Below are 12,059 nucleotides of genomic sequence, written 5' to 3'. Positions count from 1 at the left end.
ATGCATGACCATGTAATGCTAGGATAATCCACACGGGTTAGAGACTTATAAACTATGCATAATATCCCTTCCTTGAGTAATCCAACAATACTACATAAATTATATTGTTAATGTATGAAAACCCAACCGAAACCCAAGTTCATTTTTATTATGTTATCACTTGATAATTAACTCACATTAGAGTCATCCTACATAGTGCTCACATCCAAGCATAGGATCCTTGGCCACCACTTCTAGGCCCCAACACCTATGGTGGGCCACTCAACTAGGGTTTCTACCCTAATCAAAAAAATTGAACACAAGCATCCATACACACATAACCTATCCCTTGATCACATAGAAAGAAATACTTGGATGGAAAATAACTGGACAAGCCATCAGAAATATCAAATAAAAAAAGTGGCAAGGTAAGAACTATAAAGTGGTGCATTCATCATTTAAAACTACACCTTTAACCATAATTTCTATGCTTTTATTGTATGTGTGCATTTATCAAGTAGTATGGAGAATTTTCCTTTTATAGTTGTGCATCTATTAATTCTCAACCAATACTTCACATTCATACATCATAGTTGTGCATATATTAATCATATCGGTGCATTTTTTAAGAAGTGCATTTACACAATAAAATAGCACATATATTTTGCAGAATCACATAGTTGTTTGAGCATCACATTTATCAAGTAGTACAATGCATTTAAGAAGATAGATCACAAAAAATGAGTGGATGGAAGAAAACACATATCTTAGGAATACCTACACATATATGTAGTATAATTGTGCATTTATTCTAGAGACTCTAGAAATATATATAATTTTACGAATCAAATTTCTAGAATGGATAGGATCAAGTGGAGTCCTCATTATTCCTAGGCTAAATCTCTAGGCTGAGAATTCCTCCATCAATCCCTTTAAAGGGAATTCAATTCCTAGAGATTTATCATGAACTACAAGTAAATATGAAAGAACTCAGACATGAAAGTTGTTTCTCCACCAAAATGAAAGATCAAGCCGTAATAACTAAAGTTGTGGATATCATAAAACAAGTATCCGTACATATAATAATCAAGCTTCTTTGATTAAATTAATTGATTAATAGAAAGGAATTGAAGAAGATGGAATCTATTTGTCTTCCTATGAAATGAGGTCGATAATGTCCTTGTTTACAAGCTCCCAATCTTCCCATGCCTCCCTCTAGTCTAGTTATTCTTCTACTCCTTGGTCATCCAAATTCTTCTTGTGCAGATAAATAATTTAGAATAGTTTTGGCCTTAATTTTTCTATTTTTTTAATTTCTAGAAAACCTCCTAATTTATAGAGAAAAATATCATAGTATTGGTTGTGCCCATTGCAACCAATGCCCTAATTAAAGTCTAATTTATAAAATCTTTGTATTAGTGTATGTTTTATGAAATTTATTTAATAAATCCTTTTAGTTTCTAATATCACAATATTCTGGGACATTAAGTCTAAAAGGTATCTTGAGGTGTGATGGTTGATTTGTATGATCTTTACCCAAAAGTCATAGTTTCAAACCTTAAGAGTGTTTTCAACTTAAAGTCCTTACATTCTCTATTTAGTAATGATTTGAATGTTTCATTCTCATGGACGACTCTTGAAGAGTTATGTAGGTGAGTGATTTGAAGGTGAGATTGCATGAGCGACAGGTTCAAGGTTCAAATCTCTTGATATTACTTTTACTTCTTTTATTTATTTTATTTTATTAGTCCAATTATAGTCTATTATTTATGCAAGAAATGACATCCAATACTAACATGCACACATAGATACATATATACATTTTTACTCAAGTATATATGTGTGTACCCATATATACTCAAGTATATATGTGTGTTCCCATATATACTCAAGTAAACATGTATATTTAGATGTACAACTACAATTTGATAATGATGAAAGTAAAGCATCCTTAAACAAACAAAACTAAATATAAGAATCCCCAAGATCCCAATTTGGGTAACTAACTTTTCTATAAGAAATATATGCTCAATTGCCTATGTGGATCATAGTTACATTGCCAAATCAATTAATATAATAGAGGTTTCTCCACTTGTTCCTCAACACACCAGCATCACCAATGAGTACATATGTCTATATATAATATCATGATATGTCATATATAATAGTATAAGCACTAAATAGGTTAACAGGGTTAGAAATCCATAATGTCCATAATCCACATATAAAATCTTGTAAAATACATCATAAGAAATGTATCTAAACCACATCAAGTAATTTAACATACTTTTCTATCTCTATGATAAGCTTGTTAGAATATATAGTCCACTAATATAACTAGATGGGGGGTGAATCAGTTATCCAACTATTATCAAAATTATCAACCTTAAACAAACTTAACCATATGAGAAATATAAACTAAAACAACAACAAGATAGTCATACATAATAACACCAGATACGTTAACTAGGGAAACCCTTGATTAGAGTGAAAACTTCAGTGAGGATGGTGCCCACAAGATGATGTACTAATATAAATATTCCTTGTTTGTGGATGGATTTTGTTAGGATCCTATGAATACATTCAATACATATGAGTCCTTGTTAGGAGACTTTGAATCCCTGTTAGGAGATTCCAACCCTGTTAAGAGTTGTGGAAGAAAGTTGGATCTAATGCCCAAACAACTTCAAGGATAAGGTCGATGAACCCAATGTCCAAATGATCTCTATATTATTCCTTATAGAATTTTAGAAATGAAATGTACTTCCTTTCTCTTTTTCTATCCTGTCAATCAGACCTCTGCTCCTTTTGATCCTATAACCAATCACAAAACTCACATTTGATAATCCCTTGGATCACTTACTTCCATTTAGTAAGCACTCTGCTCCTTTTCACGCTTCGAATTTCATACAATGATCCCAACACTTTACAAACAAGGAAAAAAAAATTCCTTTATACCATATCTTTATAATAATTCCTTTTTTAAGCCTTAAGGCTTTCCAATAAAAAGATAATTAATTAATTACAATTATAATAGCACTATTAGCTCACAGTCTATACAAAACTTCACACGTGTGATACTAGGGCTTGTGAACTTGCTAATGTCATCAACAAATTGTCCTCTATCACTGCCTAACTACACATCTTCTCATTACATCTCAGATGTAAGATAGCAAAAAAACATCAAGAACTACTTTCCCAATACTATGTTCTAAACTACTCTCTATAAATTAGGTACAGCTTCCATACATCTTTGACTTAGACTCGATGCACTCAACCATGTCATCAAGACACTGTATTGAACATCTCCATAATTGTGCATCACTAGACAATCAAACCATTGTCCATACCATTAATATCTAGTCTGCTACTCAACCAGTCTTTACTAAAACCATGTTATGTTGACATTAATGACAAATATAGTCATGAATTCAATATGTTAATACTCTCTAATGCTTAGGATGCTCACCCAAAGAAGTATCATCAACATTCATGCTAACAATCTCTCTCATTAGCATTGATGGCAACATAGATGAAATGGTATCTAATTTCCATGAATATCGAAAGGTGTTTTGCTACTGTTGTTGGCCAGCATCAATTGTCCACATGCTAAAAGGATCATCACAATAGGTGCATACTCATGCTTCTTCTACAACAATGGTTTACTTCACACTAAAAAATTCACAATACATCAAGTGCATAATCCTACTTCCTTTCATGAATCTTTCTAAATCTTTCTAAAGCGATATCTCTCCCTTATTCATACAATGCTTCTAGTTTTCATGGATATTCTCTCCCCCATTAACATTAGTGTCAAAGGCCTCAATGTTACAACTGTAAAATTTTATGAAATCCAACTTCACAACTTGTCAAGATCACCTGCATGCAAATAACCTATTGAAGGGAAACCAAGGAAGGACAAGGTGGAGCTTGGAAAAACACTAAATAGACTGAGAGAGAAGATATTGCAAACAAAGAAAATTTTATTGCTATTGAAAATGAGATATGAGTTGAGAAAATACAATGAGAGAGCCCAAATTTAAAGGCCTCATGGAAGTTTGTAAAACAAGTTGGAAAGTGCTAGAAGATAAGGTTGACAACTAAGCATACATCCATAAAAGGTGGGACATCCTGGAACAAGGTGAGAGGATAAGTATGACTTAGATAGGAACAAACTCCTGTGTTGTCAACAACTCATCAACTACAACTATTAACTAAATGCATTAACCTAAGTAAACTTAAGTAAAAGAATAAATAATTATTTACTTTAACACCCACCCTTAAGTGCAACTTAGGGGAATGCCTTAAGCTAACGAAAACTGAGATGAAAATACAAAATGGGTCCCAAAAATGAGGCCATGTTAGGTACCCATATACAATGCAAAGAAATGCAACCTTTGAAAATGGGGAAAGAGGGAAAACCTCATGGGAAAAACCCTCCCCAAAAAAGAGGTAAGAAAGTCTAGTAAGAAAACAAGAATAAGAAGTGATCATGAAGAGCATCACTAAAGCATGAAGAAGTCACAAATTCTATCATTAGAAAGAAAACCTCCATGGAAGAAGAAGGCGTGAATTGAGCATGTCTATATGGTAGATGATCCATCTCACCAAAATGCATAGGTAGCCAGCCACTACAATTGCCTAGTTTATAGGATCAACCACTAAATACATAGCTCACACTATTGAACCATTGAACCAAGGAACCATTAGAACACTAGAATGACCCCCCCTTAATGTAGATGGGGTGAGATGATAGGCAATTGAAAAGGTGGGCCAAAATCCTCTGTAGAAAGAACCAATAATGATGAGAGAGTTGAAGAGGTACAAACACCCATAAAGGTATTGTCACACTGAGGTTGCATGGGAAAAAAAAGGAAGAGGACACGAAAATGGAAAAAAAACTATCCCCCCATGGCGCTTTATAAAATGGTGCAAGTACAACTATCTCAAAATAATGTTCATGAACCTGAAATGCAAGACTGGCACTTTATCTCAGCACGTGTGCATAAAGATGCTTACAAATGATAGCTGTAATTATTAGAAAAGGAAAAGAGCTGATAGAAAATAGTTTATAGCCCAAAACAAAAGATCCCATGCCATAAAAATGATCCTTGGACCTGGAACACCCAAGATATCTACCATAGAGCCAAAACACCAAAAATATGATAGCAAAAGAATGGGATAGAATCTGAAGGAAATGATAGCATTTCTGAAAAGATGGCAAAACTAGCTTTCCAAAAATATAATGTTTTCAAAAAATAGAGATGGGATGCAAAAGATATGCTTGTCAGAGTGAAAAATAGAACTTTAGACCTCAACTACAAAAATTAGCAATAAATCTGCATCAAAACTTGAAAATACCTACACTAATATCTTCGTCTTGAAACTAGCTTTTTTATGCTTCTTTCAAATCAGAAAACTACCTCTGTATGCTCAAGTTATGGCCAAAAAATTATGAGTAGATCAAAAAAGGACCTGGAGTGCTAGTAAGGGTGCTGATGTAGGGTGACATCATGCTGACATCAATAAACAACTAGCTTAACATTAATGGCTTCACAGCCATTGCAACAAAAAGGAAGCCACGAGGCATGCCATGTGATACTGTGACATGGCATCCACATGGCAAATGTTGACTAGGTTAGGTCACATGGCAGGGGCCATGTAGGAAATGCCAACATGGCACTCATGCCATGTGGCACCCAGAGATAGTGCCAACTATACTACAAAAAATGCCATTCAGGCTGCTATGTTGTTAGGCAAAGCAGAGTAGGGGGTGGTAGAGATGTGGAGGTGGCCAAAGAGGGTAGTGGAGATAGGGGGGGCTGTTGGGAGGGTGGTGGGCCAGTCGAGTGGCGGTGGCTACCAAGCAGCAATCGTGTAGTGGTTGCCCCACGGCTGCACTACCATCGATAGTGGCACCTAGGTGGTGTATGGGTGGGGCCATGTTGGTGTGGTGGTGGTCACCAAGCGACCTTGTAGACATGTAAAATTTTATAAAATAAATTGCCAGAAAATCATTTGTACAAGTCCGTACGGCCTCCTGGTCAAAAAAAATTTGCCTCACAGAGCTCCTATCACCAAAATCAAAAAAAATTATATGGATCCTAATAGTAATGGGCCTTCTAAACTCAATGCCAGCATCTGTTTAGGCCTAAAGTGCTCCGAAAAAATGCTCTTCCCTCGGATTGAAGAAAAAAATCACAAACAAACTAGGGTTTGTGTCTCTGAATCACAGCTTCAAAAATCCTTTGAACCAGGAAGCAATAGGCAGGCTCTAATACCATGTAGAAGTTGATGAAATCCAACTTCACTGCTCATCAAGATCACCTGCATGCAAATAACCTATCGAAGGGAAACCAAGGAACAAAGAGGTGGAGCTTGGAAAAACACTAAATAGACTGAGAGAGAATATATTACAAAAAAAGAAAAATGTATTTCTATTGATAATGAGATATGAGTTGAGAAAATACAATGAGAGAGCCTAAATATAAAGGCCTCATGGAATCATGTAGAACAAGCTAGAAAGTGCTAGAAGATAAGGTTGACAACTAAGCATATGTCCACAAAAGGTGGGATATCCTCAAACAAGGTGAGAGGATAAGTATGACTTAGATAGGAACAAACTCCTATGTTGTCAACAACTCATCAACTGCAACTATTAACTAAATGCATTAACCTAAGTAAACTTAAGTAAAAGAATAAATAATTAATAAATAATTATTTACTCTAACAACAACATACCAATTTCTAATATGCTTCTCCAAGTCTTCAACCAGCTCAAGTGTCCAAAGACACTATGCAAAACCAAATACCAAGAGTCCTCAATAACTTTGCTCATCACAAATACCCCATTATATGGGAAGCATCAATATTCAATTCAGAATAGCAATAGTGCTCTATACCACTAGAAAGATGCACTCTCTGCATCATCTACTCAGAAGTAGGCAGGGGAATAACCCCAAGCATACCTCTCAACTACTTAAATATATCTTTACAAAAAAGCTTCATAAAGATATTTGCAATCTAATCATTAGTACTCACATACTCCAATATAATCTCTTTTTCTACTTCTTTCTCTCTTAGCACATGATACTTAATAGATATATGCTTAGTCTTATAATGAAATACAATATTATTAGACATGCTCACTATACTTATGTTATGATAGTAAATGATAATAGGTTCTTCAAACTCAATTATAATATCCTTCAACATCTCCCTCACCCATATAACTTGATTATAGTTATTTGTTGTTGCATCATACTCTTCCTCAATTGTACTCTAAGAAATGCAATCTTTCTTTTTTCTTGGCCAAGAAACCAATCTTCCTCCAATAAAGAATGTTCCACCACTGGTGCTCTTTCTATCATCCATATTGCCTACCCAATCTGCATCAGTATATGCACATAGAGTGAAATCACTTGATCTATCATACCAAATTGCATAGTTAGATGTTCCTTTCAAATATCTAAATATTCTCTTTACTGGTGCAAAACGATGATCCTTTGGATTAGCTTGAAACCTATCTACAATCCCAATTGCATTTTCTATATATCTAGTCTAGTGTGAGTCAAATACTGCAAACCTCCAATCATGGACCTATACTTCTTCTTCTCTACTACAGGTGTCTCATCTTTTTTGGATAACTTGTGACTAGTTTTCATAGGTGTAACAATAGGTTTGCAACTTTATAAACAAAACCTTTTCAACAAGTCATTCAGGTATTTAGCTTGTGAAATGAAAATATCATCACTCTTCTGCACAATATGTAATCCTAGGAAAAACTTCATTTCTCCTATCACGCTCATTTCAAACTCATTCTTCATTTCTTCAACAAACTTATCACTTGCTTCATCATTACCTCCAAAAATGATGTCATCAAAAAATATTATTATTATCAACAAACCATTCTTAACTTCTTTCAGATACAAGTTACTATCTTCCCTACCTTTAGCAAATCCAAGCTTTGCCAAATAACTGTCCAACCTTGCATACTAGGTTCTAGGTGCTTGCTTCAAACCATATAGAGATTTCTTAGTTTGAATACCATGTCTTTGTCTTTTGATAAAGGAAAACCTTCAGGCTTCTCAAAATATACCTCTTCTTCAAGTTCTCCATTTAGGAAGGTTGATTTATCATCCATCTAATAAACCTTGAACTTCTTATTTGCTACATAAGCCAAGAACATTCTTAATGCTTCCATTCTGGCTATAGATGCATGTGTCTCCTCATAGTCTATGCCTTCTTGCTATAAATATCCCTTGCATATAAGTCTAGCCTTGTTCCTCACAACTTCACCTTGCTCATTCATCTTGTTTTTGAATACCCATTTGGTTCCTATGACATTCTTGTCTTTAAGTCTAGGAAATAATCCCATATATGATTCTTCACATTCTAATCTAATTATTCCTTCATTTTTTGAATCCAATGATCATCTTTGCATGCTTCATCTATGCTCTTAGGTTCAACTTGAGATATCAAATGTATCTCCTCATTTACTTTGTTTCTTGTCATCACACATTTGTCTTTGCTTCCAATTATCTACTCAAGAGGGTGATTCTTTGTTAGATTCTTGTTAGAGGTAGGATTTGACATCTCAACTCTTATCTCTTCTCTAGGTTTAGATCTCTACTCTCCTCTTTTCTTAATAGTTAGCATATTATTCTACAAATCATTGTTAGTCTCAAAGAAAACTTCAGCATTATGTCTTACAATTCCAGAATTATCTTCTTCTTCATCTGAATTATAATCTACCATATTTTCCTTAGTTCCAAACTTTTCATCAATACTTACATTTGCACATTCAACTATAGTCTTAGACCTATAGTTCAAACATTTGTATGCCTTTCTTTTCAATGAATAGCCAAGAAACATACCGTCATCACTTCTTCGATCAAACTTACTAATGTCATTATCTCTCTTATATAAAATTTGCTCCCAAATATTTTGAAATACTTAACTAATTCTGAATGACCAAACCATAGCTCATAATTTTTCGTATTCATACCTTTTGTGATCTATACTCTATTCAGAGTGTATACCATTGTATTGAATTCTTCTCTCCAAAATGTCTTAGAAATATCATTCTCAAAAAACATCACTCTTGATCCTTCTATTGTTGACTTATATCTTCTTTTATCAATCTCATTCAACTTAGGTGTTCTAGGTGAAGGTAGTTGTCTTTTGATTCCATTCTCTTCACAAAATATGTTAAACTCTCTAGAGGTGAATTATCCTCCTCTATCATATCTCAAACACTTTATCTTAACACTAAATTCATTCTCTACTCTATTTTTAAATATCTTAAACTTCTCAAAAGATTCATATTTCTTTTTAATAAATGCTACCCACATCATTCTAGTGAAATCATCAACAAAAATCATAAACTACCTTTCACCATAGAATTCTCTTGTTCTAGAAGGACCACTTAGATCTACGTGAATGATCTCCAACTTCTTTGTGGTAGTAAACTTCTTGCTAGGAAATGTAACTTTCTTCTATTTATCCAAAATACATTCTTTACACACAATATTAGTAGGCTTTGTAAGCTTAGCTAAGTCTCTAACTGCAAAAGTGCTACTAACCTTCACAATATTATCAAATCTTATGTGAAAGAATCTTCTATGCCACAAACAACTATTGTCCGCTTTAGCTACCAAACATTTCATTCTAGTAGGATTCAACTAAAATACACTACCTCTAGATCTTGTGCCTATTCCAATTAGCTTACTATCTTTTTCTTTGATAATGCAGGTTATCTCAGTGAATTATAATTGATAACCCTTGTCCACCAACTATCCAACACTCAACAAGATAAGTTTCAATCCATCAACAAAATAAACATCATTAGTGTTAGTTTGACCATTGAGAGTAATGATTCCAATTCTACTTATATGATAGGTTGCATTGTTACCAACTCTAACAATACCTCTATCATGAACTTAACAAACTTATTCATATCACCAATCATGTGATGAGAACAACCACTATCAATTATCCAATTAGCTTTCTTTTCCACTTTGGAAATTAGAGCTCTTTCTTCTCTAATATCTCTATCAACATCATCTTCCTTGATAGCCACAAATCCTTAATTCATCATCACTTTTGCATTGACCTTTCTCATCAAATTCTTCATCTTCATTTGCATACAAACAATTTCTATCTCTATCTCTTCTAGGCTTAAACTTTCCCTTATACTTTTTCTCTCTTTTAGGAAATTTAGAAGCATAATGACCAAATTCATCACAAGTCCAACATTTAAAGATTTTGTTATCATTTTTTTCTCTTCTCACAACAAGGGCTATTCCTTCCTCAATCTTCTTGTCTTCGTCAAATTTTTTGCTACCAAAAAAATCTCTATGTGTGCTTGCACTCCTTGTCAAATTCGATCAAATGTTTAGGGTATTTAAAGCTACTTTGACTCTAGCTAGATCTCCAAACTATCTCAGATCAACTTCTATAGATTCTAATCTTCCAAGCAATGTTTCCTTTGTGAAATCTTTAGTGTAGGGCATTACTAGCTAAATCATCTGAGCTACTTGCTTGAATGATGGCATCAAGATTTTCATGATCTTCCATATTACTTCATCATTTTCCTTGGTTTCACCAAGAGATGTAATTCTTGCAACAATTTATGATATTCTACCAATATAGCTTCTTATAGATTTATCTTCCATCATCTTAGCATCTTGAAATGCACATATTGAATTTTTCAATCTCATTCTTTTTGCATGTGTATCACCTTCAAAAGTATGTTCCAATGCTTTTCAAATTTCATGAGATGTTTGAAGTGACTTTACCTAACTGTATTCATTCTCTAGAATATTTGATATTAGATCTTCACTACCTCTCATGATACACATGAATAGATTTCTTTCTACTTCACTGCATTCTTCAAGCTTTTCTTCATCCACAATCATCTTCTCACTCTTTGTCAAGATCCAAAAACTCAGACCCCTGCGCAATAGAAAAGTCTTCATCTTCTCCTTCCAAATTTCATAGTTTGGCCCATCAAATCTAGGACTATAAGTTTTCAAAAGATTCATTGTCAATCTCCTAAAGTTGTTAAGCTTATCCTTCAAGGACTTGATGCTATGTTACCAATTGCTAGAATATTTAGTCCAGTGATATAATTAGGGGGGTGAATTAGTTATCCAACTATCATTGTAATTATCAACCTTAAACAAACTTAACCATATGAGAAATATAAACTAAAACCAAAACAAGATACTTATACACAATAACACCAAATATGTTAACTAGGGAAACCCTTGATCATAGGTAAAACCTTGATGGGGATGGTGCCCACAAGATGATGTACTAATATAAATATTTCTTGTTAGAGGATGGACCTTGTTAGGAGTTAATGAATACATTTAGTACATATGAGTCCTTTTTAGAAGATTTTAAATCCCTACTAGGAGATTACAACCATGTTAGGAGTTTTTCCAACCCTGTTAGGAGTTCTGCCAACCCTATAAGGAGTTGTGGAAGATAGCTAGACCCACTGCCCAAACAACTTCAAGGATAAGACCAATGAACTCATTGTCCAAATGATCTCTGTATTATTCCTTGTAGAATAATAGAAATTAAATGCACTTCCTTTGTCTTCTTTTGTCCTATCAACCGGACCTCTGCTTCTTATGATCTTGTAACCAGATCACAAAAGTCGCATCTAATAATCCCTTGGATCACTTACTCCCATTCAATAAGAACTCTTCTCCTTTTTGCACTTCGTAATTCATACAACAATCCCAACACTTTATGAACAAGGAAAACATCTTTCCTTTATACCATATCTTCATAATAATTCCTTGTGTCAACCTTGAGGCTCTCCCAAATAATTATAATAAGATAATTAATTTATTACAATTACAATAGCATTTTTGGCTCACAATCTATAGAAAACTTCACATGTGCGATACTAGGGCTTGCACACTCACTAATATCATCAACAAACTATCCTATCACTACTTGACTATGCATTTTCTCATTACATCTTAGATGTAAGATAGCAAACAAACATTGAGAACTTCTTTCCTAATACTTGGTCTCTAAAATGCTCTTTGTAAATTAGGTAT

This window comes from Cupressus sempervirens, chromosome 4 (genome assembly GCF_028749045.1).
Source record: "Cupressus sempervirens isolate cs-2001-9-10 chromosome 4, ASM2874904v1, whole genome shotgun sequence".
In the NCBI taxonomy this organism is placed as follows: domain Eukaryota; kingdom Viridiplantae; phylum Streptophyta; class Pinopsida; order Cupressales; family Cupressaceae; genus Cupressus; species Cupressus sempervirens.
The sequence above is the reverse complement of the archived record's forward strand: the minus strand, read 5'-3'. Positions refer to the sequence as shown.